The sequence below is a fragment of the Globicephala melas genome, chromosome 3 (assembly GCF_963455315.2).
Source record: "Globicephala melas chromosome 3, mGloMel1.2, whole genome shotgun sequence".
Taxonomy (NCBI): domain Eukaryota; kingdom Metazoa; phylum Chordata; class Mammalia; order Artiodactyla; family Delphinidae; genus Globicephala; species Globicephala melas.
Window position 1 is genome coordinate 152,189,908 of NC_083316.1, and position 10,523 is coordinate 152,200,430.

Below are 10,523 nucleotides of genomic sequence, written 5' to 3' on the forward strand. Positions count from 1 at the left end.
CCACGGCTCATGGGCCCAGCCGCTCCGCGGCATGTGGGATCTTCCTGGACTGGGGCACGAACCCGCGTCCCCTGCATCGGCAGGCAGACTCTCAACCACCGCGCCACCAGGGAAGCCCCCAAACATTTATTAATAGTTCTAAACCTTTTGTTTCTCTGTAAAAGGAAGCCAGTGTTCAGTAATTAATGTTTCAGTATCTTATTTTATTTGGAAACGACCTAGTTATTTAATAAACTTCCATCATTTAACTTAATTTAGCACAACTCTAAATTTTCATGTTGTTGAATATCTGGAGAGAATTTTTTTTTTTTAGCTTCAACCCCATGCGGCATGAAGGATCTTAGTTCCCAGACCAGGGATCGAGCCTGTGACCACTGCAGTGGAAGTGTGAAGTCTTAACCACTGAACCACCAGGGAAGTCCCTGGAGAGATTATTTTTAGATGGACATTCCTAAAACATAATTATTCCTAAAAAGTTCACCCAAAACTCTTATCTCATTTGCATTTTCTTTCCTTAAAAGTTTCCTCACATTGAGTTTCTCCAGCAGTCAGCCACAAAGGGCTTATGGACTGATGAGATCCTGATCTCCTTAGCTCTCACCCATGGTGAAGTCGAGCCTGAGGCAGCCAGAACCCCTGGGCCACTGGTCTTCAGTAGCAAGCATCCTCATCCATTTACCCCAGGGTGCTGAAAACTATTTCATTTTCTACACATGCAGTGAGTGAAAATGGCTGAAAAGTGGTGAGAAGAGCTAGTTTCTCCATTTCCCTGGCCCTGAACCAGATGGCGGAGTAGAAGGACGTGCTGTCACTCCCTCTTGTGAGAACACCAGAATCACAACTAGCTGCTGGACAATCATCGACAGGAAGACACTGGAACTCACCAAAAAAGATACCCCACATCCAAAGACAAAGGAGAAGCCACAATGAGATGGTAGGAGGCGCACAATCACAGTGCAATCAAATCCCATAACTGCTGGGTGGGTGACTCACAGACTGGAGAACACTTATACCACAGAAGTCCACCCAGTGGGGTGAATGCTCTGAGCCCCACGTCAGGCTTCCAAACCTGGGGGTCCGGCAATGGGAGGAGGAATCCCTAGAGAATCAGACTTTGAAGGTTAATGGGATTTGATTACAGGACTTTGAAAGGACTGGGGGAAACAGAGACTCCACTCTTGGAGGTCACACACAAAGTAGTGTGTGCATCGGGACCCAGGGGAAGGAGCAGTGACCCCAGGGGAGACTGAACCAGACCTACCTGCTAGTGTTGGAGGGCCTCCTGCAGAGGTGGGGGGTGGCTGTGGCTCACCATGGGGACAAGGACACTGACAGCAGAAGTTCTGGGAAGAACTCCTTGGCGTGAGCCCTCCCAGAGTCCTCCATTAGCCCCACCAAAGAGCCCAGGTAGTCTCCAGTGTTGGGTTGCCTCAGGTAAAACAACCAACAGGGAGGGAACCCAGCTCCACCCATCAGCAGTCAAGTGAATTAAAGTTTTACTGAGCTCTGCCCACCAGAGCAACAGTCAGCTCTACCCACCACCAGTCCCTCCCATCAGGAAACTTGCAAAAGGCTCGTACATAGCTTCATCAACAAGAGAGGGCAGACAGCAGAAGCAAGAAGAACTACAATCCTGCAGCCTGTGGAACAAAAACCACATTCACAGAAAGGTAGACAAGATGAAAAGGCTACGTACCAGATGAAGGAACAAGATAAAACCCCAGAAAAACAACTAAATGAAATGGAGATAGGCAACCTTCCAGAAAAAGAATTCAGAATAATGATAGTGAAGATGATCCAGGACCTCGGAAAAAGAATGGAGGCAAAGATGGAGAAGACACAAGAAATGTTTAACAAAGACCTAGAAGAATTAAAGAACAAACAAACAGAGATGAACAATACAATAACTGAAATGAAACTACACTAGAAGGCATCAATAGCAGAATAACTGAGGCAGAAGAACGGATAAGTGGCCTGGAAGACAGAATGGTGGAATTCACTGCAGCGGAACAGAATAAAGAAAAAAGAATGAAAAGAAATGAAGACAGCCTAAGAGACCTCTGGGTCTTAAACACATTAAACACAAAAGCATTTGCATTATAGGGGTCCCAGAAGGAGAAGAGAGAGAGCAAGGACCCAAGAAAATATTTGAAGAGATTATAGTCGAAAACTTCCCTAACATGGGAAAGGAAATAGCCACCAAAGTCCAGGAAGTGCAGAGAGTCCCATACAGGATAAACCCAAGGAGAAACACACCGATACACATAGTAATCAAATTGGCAAAAATTAAAGACAAAGAAAAGTTATTGAAAGCAGCAAGGTAAAAACAACAAATAACTTACAAGGGAACTACCGTAAGGTTAACAGGTTATTTCTCAGCAGAAACTCTACAAGCCAGAAGGGAGTGTCATAATATACTTAAAGTGATGAAAGGGAAGAACCTACAACCAAGATTACTCTACCCGGCAAGGATCTCCTTCAGATTTGATGGAGAAATCAAAAGGTTTACAGACAAGCAAAAACTAAGAGAATTCAGCACCACCAAACCAGCTCTACAACAAATGCTAAAGGAACTTCTCTAAGTGGGAAACACAAGAGAAGAAAAAGACCTACAAAAACAAACCCCAAACAATTAAGAAAATGGTCATAGGAACACACGTATCGATAATTACCTTAAACGTGAATGGATTATATGCTCCAACCAAAAGACACAGGATTGCTGAATGGATACAAAAACAAGACCCATATATATGCTGTCTACAAGAGACCCACTTCAGACCTAGGGACACATGCAGACTGAAAGTGAGGGGATGGAAAAAGATATTCCATGCAAATGGAAATCAAAAGAAATCTGGAGTAGCAATACCCATATCAGATAAAATAGACGTTAAAATAAAGAATGGTACAAGAGACAAGGAAGGAAACGACATAATGATCAAGGGATCAATCCAAGAAGAAGATATAACAATTATAAATATATATGCACCCAACATAGGAGCACCTCAATACATAAGGCAACTGCTAACAGCTATAAAACAGGAAATTGACAGTAACACAATAATACTGGGGGACTTTAACAGCTCACTTACACCAATGGACAGATCATCCAAAATGAAAATAAATAAGGAAACAGAAACTTTAAATGACACAAAAGACCAGATAGATTTAATTGATATTTATAGGATATTCCATCCAAAAATAGCAGATTACACTTTCTTCTCAAGTGCGCACGGAACATTCTCCAGGATAGATCACATCTTGGGTCACAAATCAAGCCTCAGTAAATTTAAGAAAATTGAAATCATATCAAGTGTCTTTTCTGACCACAATGCTATGAGATTAGAAATGAATTAAAGGGAAAAAAACGTAAAAACACAAACACATGGAGGCTAAACAATATGTTAGTAAATAACCAAGAGATCACTGAAGAAATCAAAGAGAAAATTTAAAAAAACCTAGAGACAAATGACAATGAAAACACATGATCCAAAACCTATGGGATGCAGCAAAAGCAGTTCTAAGAGGGAAGTTTATAGCTATACAAGCCTACCTCAAGAAACAAGAAAAATCTCAAATAAACAATCTAACCTTACACCTAAAGGAACTAGAGAAAGAACAAACAAAACCCAAAGTTAGCAGAAGGAAAGAAATCATAAAGATCAGAGCAGAAATAAATGAAATAGAAACAAAGAAAACAATAGCAAAGATCAATAAAACTAAAAGCTGGTTCTTTGAGAAGATAAACAAAATTGATAAACCATTAGCCAGACGCATCAAGAAAAAGAGGGAGAGGACTTAAATCAATAAAATTAGAAATGAAAAAGGGGAAGTTACAACAGACACTGCAGAAATACAAAGCATCCTAAGAGACTACTACAAGCAACTCTATGCCAATAAAATAGACAACCTGGAAGAAATGGACAAGTTCTTAGAAAGATATAACCTTCCAAGACTGAACCAGGAAGAAATAGAAAATATGAACAGACAAATCACAAGTAATGAAATTGAAACTGTGATTAAAAATCTTCCAACAAACAGAAGTCCAGGACCAGATGGCTTCACAGGTGAATTCTATCAAACATTTAGAGAAGAGCTAACACCCATCCTCCTCACACTCTTCCAAAAAATTGCAGAGGAAGAAACACTCCGAAACTCATTCTATGAGGCCACCATCACCCTGATACCAAAAGCAGATAAAGATACTACAAAAAAAGAAAATTACAGACCGATATCACTGATGAATATAGATGCAAAAATCCTCAACAAAATACTAGCAAACAGAATCCAACAACACATTAAAAGAATCATACACCATGAATAAGTGGGATTTATCCCAGGGATGCAAGGATTCTTCAATATACACAAATCAATCAATATGATACACCATATTAACAAACTGAAGAAGAAAAACCATATGATCATCTCAATAGATGCAGAAAAAGCTTTTTTTTTTTTTTTTTTTTTGCATTACACGGGCCTCTCACTGTTGTGGCCTCTCTCATTGCGGAGCACAGGGTCCGGACGTGCAGGCTCAGCAGTCATGGCTCACGGGCCCAGCCTCTCTGTGGCATGTGGGATCTTCCTGGACCAGGGCACGAACCCGTGTCCCCTGCATCGGCAGGTGGACTCTCAACCACTGCGCTACCAGGGAAGCCCCAGAAAAAGCTTTTGAAAAAATTCAACACCCATTTATGATAAAAACTCTCTAGAAACTGTGCATAGAGGGAACCTACCTCAACATAATAAAGACCATATATGACAACCCACAGCAAACATTCTCAATGGTGAAAAACTGAAAGCACTTCCTCTAAGATCAGGAACAAGACATGGATGTCCCCTCACACCACTATTATTCAACACAGTTTTGGAAGTCCTAGCCATGGCAATCAGAGAAGAAAAATAAATAAAAGGAATGCAAATTGGAAAAGAAGAAGTAAAACTGTCACTGTTTGCAGATGACATGATACTATACATAGAGAAGCCTAAAGATGCCACCAGAAAATGACTAGAGCTAATCAATGAAATTGGTAAAGTTGCAGGATACAAAATTAATGCACAGAAATCTCTTGCATTCCTATACACTAATGATGAAAAATCTGAAAGAGAAATTAAGGAAAAACTTCCATTTACCATTGCAACAAAAAGAATAAAATGCCTAGGAATAAACCTACCTAGGGGAAAAAAAGGCCTGTATGCAGAAAACCATAAGACATTGATGAAAGAAATTAAAAATGATACCAACAGATGGAGAGATATACCATATTCTTGGATTGGAAGAATCAATATTGTGAAAATGACTATACTACCCAAAGCAATCTACAGATTCAATGCAATCCCTATCAAATTACCAATGGCATTTTTTACGGAACTAGAACAAAAAATCTTAAAATTTGTATGGAAACACAAAAGACCCCGAATAGCCAAAGCAGTCTTGAGGGAAAAAAATGGAGCTGGAGGAATCAGCCTCCCTGACTTCAGACTATACTACAAAGCTACAGTAATCAAGACAATATGGTACTGGCACAAAAACAGAAACACAGATCAATGGAACAAGATAGAAAGCCCAGAGATAAACCCACGCACCTATGGTCAACTAATCTATGACAAAGGAGGCAAGGATAAACAATGGAGAAAAGACAGTCTCTTCAATAAGTGGTGCTGGGAAAACTGGACAGCTACATGTAAAAGAATGAAATTATAACACTCCCTAACACCATATACAAAAATAAACTCAAAATGGATTAGAGACCTAAATGCAAGACCGGACACTATAAAACTCTTAGAGGAAAGCATAGGAAGAACACTCTTTGACATAAATCACAGCAAGATCTTTTTTGATCCACCTCCTAGAGTAATGGAAATAAAAACAAAAATAAACAACTGGGACCTAATGAAACTTAAAAGCTTTTGCACAGCAAAGGAAACCATAAACAAGACGAAAAGACAACCCTCAGAATGGGAGAAAATATTTGCAAATGAATCAATGGACAAAGGATTAATCTCCAAAATATATATGCAGCTCAATATTTTTTGTTTGTTTATTTGTTTGTTTTTTATGGTACGTGGGCCTCTAACTGTTGTGGCCTCTCCCATTGTGGAGCACAGGCTCCGGACACACCGGCTCAGCGTCCATGGCTCACGGGCCCAGCCGCTCCGTGGCATGTGGGATCTTCCTGGACCAGGGCACAAACCCGTGTCCCCTGCATCGGCAGGCGGACTCTCAACCACTGCGCCACCAGGGAAGCCCCAATGCAGCTCAATATTAAAAAAACAAACAACTGAATCCAAAAATGGGCAGAAGACCTAAATAGACATTTCTCCAAAGAAAACATACAGATGGCCAAGAAGCACATGAGAAGCTGCTCAACATCACTAATTATTAGAGAAATGCAAATCAAAAGTACAGTGAGGTATCACCTCACACCAGTTAGAATGGGCATCATCAGAAAGTCTACAAACAACAAATGCTGGAGAGGGTGTGGAGAAAATGGAACCCTTTTGCACTGTTGGTGGGAATGTAAATTGATACAGCCACTATGGAGAACAGTATGGAGGTTCCTTAAAAAACTAAAAATAGAATTACCATATGATCCAGCAATCCCACTACTGGGCATATACCCAGAGAAAACCATAATTCAAAAAGACACATGCACCCTAATGTTCATTGCAGCACTATTTACAATAGCCAGGTCATGGAAGCAGCCTAAATGCCCATTGACAGACGAATGGATAAAGAAGATGTGGTACTTATATACAATAGAATATTAGCCATAAAAAGGAACGAAACTGGGTCATTTATTGAGACATGGATGGATCTAGAGACTGTCATACAGAGTGAAGTAAGTCATAAAGAGAAAAACAAATATCATATATTAACGTGTATATGTGGAAACTAGAAAAATGGTACAGATGAACCAGTTTGCAGGGCAGAAACTGAGACACAGATGTAGAGAACAAATGTATGGACACCAAGGGGGGAAAGCGGTGGGGGGGTTGGGGTGGTGGTGTGATCAATTGGGCGATTGGGATTGACATGTATACACTGATGTGTATAAAACTGATGACTAGGGCTTCCCTGGTGGCGCAGTGGTTGAAGAGTCCGCCTGCTGATGCAGGGGACATCGGTTCATGCCCTGGTCCGGGAAGATCCCACGTGCCGCGGAGCGGCTGGGCCCGTGAGCCATGGCCGCTGAGCCTGCACGTCTCGAGCCTGTGCTCCGCAACGGGAGAGGCCACAACAGTGAGAGGCCCGCGTACCGCAAAAACAAAACAAAACAAAACAAAACTGATGACTAATAAGAACCTGCTGTATAAAATAATAAATAAAATTTAAAAATTAAAAAACGTTTCTTCACATTGAGTTATATTCCTTGCTGACAAATTTGTAACAGATATAACAAGATTTTATTTAGCTTATATTAAACCTAGGCACAATAAAAGTATCATACTTAATGTTGATGACTCTAAAAAAAACAAAAAACAAAGAAACAATACTATATCACTTCATGGGTAGTGCAAGTATCTTATAACAACAAAATATTTCTAATTCCTCTTTCCTATCCCTGTATCACTGCTATCATTCAGTTAACTTACCTCTAAGCTATAATCATTGAGTATCTTGTTGCTTTATTATCTTGAATGAACTGTTATCTATTAAATCAATTAAGAACAAAAAATTTAAGGTTTTCATTTTACCTTCACTTATTTCTTCTCTAATGGAGATCTCTTTATGTAGATCCAAGTTTCTGACCTATGTTGCTTTCCCTGTTTCTGAAGAATTCTATTAACTCTTTTTTGTTTGTTTTTGGCTGTGTAAGATCTTAGTTCCCTGACCAGGGATGGAACCCATGCCCCATACAATGGAAACACGTAGTCTTAACTACTGGACCGCCAGGGAAGTTCCAATTAACATTTCTTGCAAGGCAGGTCTACTGTCCACAAATTCCTTCAAGTTTTGTTTGTTTGAGGAAGTCTCTATTTATGCTTCATTTTTGAAGGATAGTTTCACAGAATTATGAAAATATAATATAGAATTCTAGGTTGGTGTTTATTTTCTCTCAATACGTTAAATATTTCACTTCACTCTCTTCTCACTTACATAGTTTCTGAGGAGTAGTTGGGTATAATTCTTATCTTTGCTTCTCTATAGGTAAGAAGTCCCCCTTCCCCCAGTTTTTTCAAAATTTTTCTTTATCTTTGATATTCTGCAGTTTGATTATGATATAACAAAGTATAGTTTTTGTTTCTTTTGTTTTTGTTTTCAGCATTTATTCTGCTTGCTGTTCTCTGAACTTCCTGGATCTGTGGTTTGGTGTCTGACATTAATTTGGGGGAAATTCTCATTCATTAATGTTTGAAATATTGCTTCTGTTCTTTTCTGTCTTTCTTTTCCTTCTGGTATTCCTGTTACACCTATATTATACTTTTGGTTGTTATCCCACAGTTCTTGGATAGTCTATTTCATTTTTTTCAGTCTTTTCTCTCTTCTCTTTCCAGTTTTGGAAGCTTCTATTGACATATCCTCAAGCTCAGAGATTCTTTCCTCAGATGTGTCCAGTCTACTAATGACCCATCAAAGGGATTCTTCATTCTGCTACAGCGTTTTGGATCTCTAGTATTTCCCTTTGATTCTTTCTTAGAATTTCCACCTGTCTGCTTACCTTATGCATGTGTTCTCTTATGTCATCTACTTTTTCCGTTAGAGTTCTTAGCATATTAGTCATAGTTATTTTAAATTCATGATTTGATAATTCCAGCATCCCTGCCATATCTGACTCTGATGCTTGCTTTGTCTCTTCAAATGGCATTTTTTTGTCTTGTAATATGCATTGTAATTTTTTTGTTGTTGAAAACCAGACATAATGTACTGGGTGAAAGTAACTCTGGTGAATAGTCTTTTAGGAATGTGGTGGTAAGGTGTCAGAGTAGGAGAAGCATTCTGTAGTCCTATGATTTGGTCTCAGTCTTTCAATGAGCCTGTGCTCCTGGGCTGTGAAGTTTACAAATGCCTCTTAGTACCCACCCACCCCCACCCCCCAATGGTTGAAGTTAGGTATTTTCCTTCTCCCAGTGTTAAACACTGATAAAATCTCAGTAGGTTAGGCTCTGGTAAAATAGTTTTTCTTGAGGGCAGGCCTTGTTAAGAAGAAAAGAATGCTTTGGCATATGTCAAAATGGTTACTTTTCCACTCCCCCTGATGGGAGCCCAAGGAGATTTTCCCTGATATTCAGGGGGATTCATAGACACTTAACCTGGTTGAGCTCCTGTGGATTAAATTCACAGAAGTGAGGGCCCCCTCTGGAGTTTTTAATTTTCAGACTTATCCACACTGAGCATCTAGCAATTTGTAAATTACAGTTCAGACTTTCCTACCCTGGTACTGGTTCCTGAGGAGGTTTCTGCTTGTGGGTTTCTGCTACAGTAAGTTGTGATTATTTGTATCCACTTTTCTGTCTCTCCAATTTTGGGGGCTGTGGTTTGCCCTGTGACCTTGCTTCTTTGACAGATCTAAGAAAAGTTGCTGATATTCCAGTGTTTTTTTCTTTCTTTCTTATTCTTAGAATGGAGTGTTGATTTCTAAGCTCCCTACATGCCAGACTGGAATCACTGTGATTTTCATTTGCATTTTCCTAATTATTAGTGTGTTGAGCATCTATTCATGTGCTTGTGCACCATTTGTATATCATCTCTGAAAAAATGTCCGTTCAAGTCCTTTGCCTATTAAAAAATTGGATTATTTGGGTTTTTGTTGTTAAATTGTAGGAGTATATATATTCTATATATTTTATATAGATTGTAAATATTTTATCCCATTCCTTAAGTTTCTTTTTCACTCTGTGGATTGTGTCTTTTGATGTACAGAAGTTTTAATTTTCATATAGTCTCATTTATCTATTTTTTCTTTTACTGTCTTGTCACATCCAAGAAATCATTGCCAAATTCAAAGTCATGAATATTTTCCCCAATGTATGCCTCTAGGAGTTTTATAGTATTAGATTGTATATTTGGGCCTTTGATTTGATCCATTTTGAGTTAATTTTTGTATATGGTGTAAGGTAAGGGTCCAACTTTATTCTTTTGCATGTGGATATCCAATTTTCCCAGCACCATTTGTTAAAGACTATCTTTCCCCCAGTGAATAGTCTTGACACCCTAGCTGAAATTCATTTAACCATATGTGCAAGAGTTTATTTCTGAGCTCTCTATTCTATTCCACTGGTCTATATGTCTGTGTTTATGCCAGTACCACATTGTTTAGCTTTGTAGTAAGGTGTTTTTTGTTTTGTTTTGTTTTTTGGAGGTGGCATCAGCCTTTATTGTGGGGTCTGCACAGTAGGTGCCAGGCCCCTTCTGCTGAGGGAAGGCTGAGACTCCAGCCTGGACCGACCATCCAGTCTCCAATGAGCCCATCCTCCTGTGCACGGGGATCTGGGTCCTGTGGGGTAACTCTGCCTCCATCACCCCCTCCCACGTGCTCGGGTGCGTTGCTAGTCAGGAAGCAGGAGCCAGGGCGGGTGGCGGG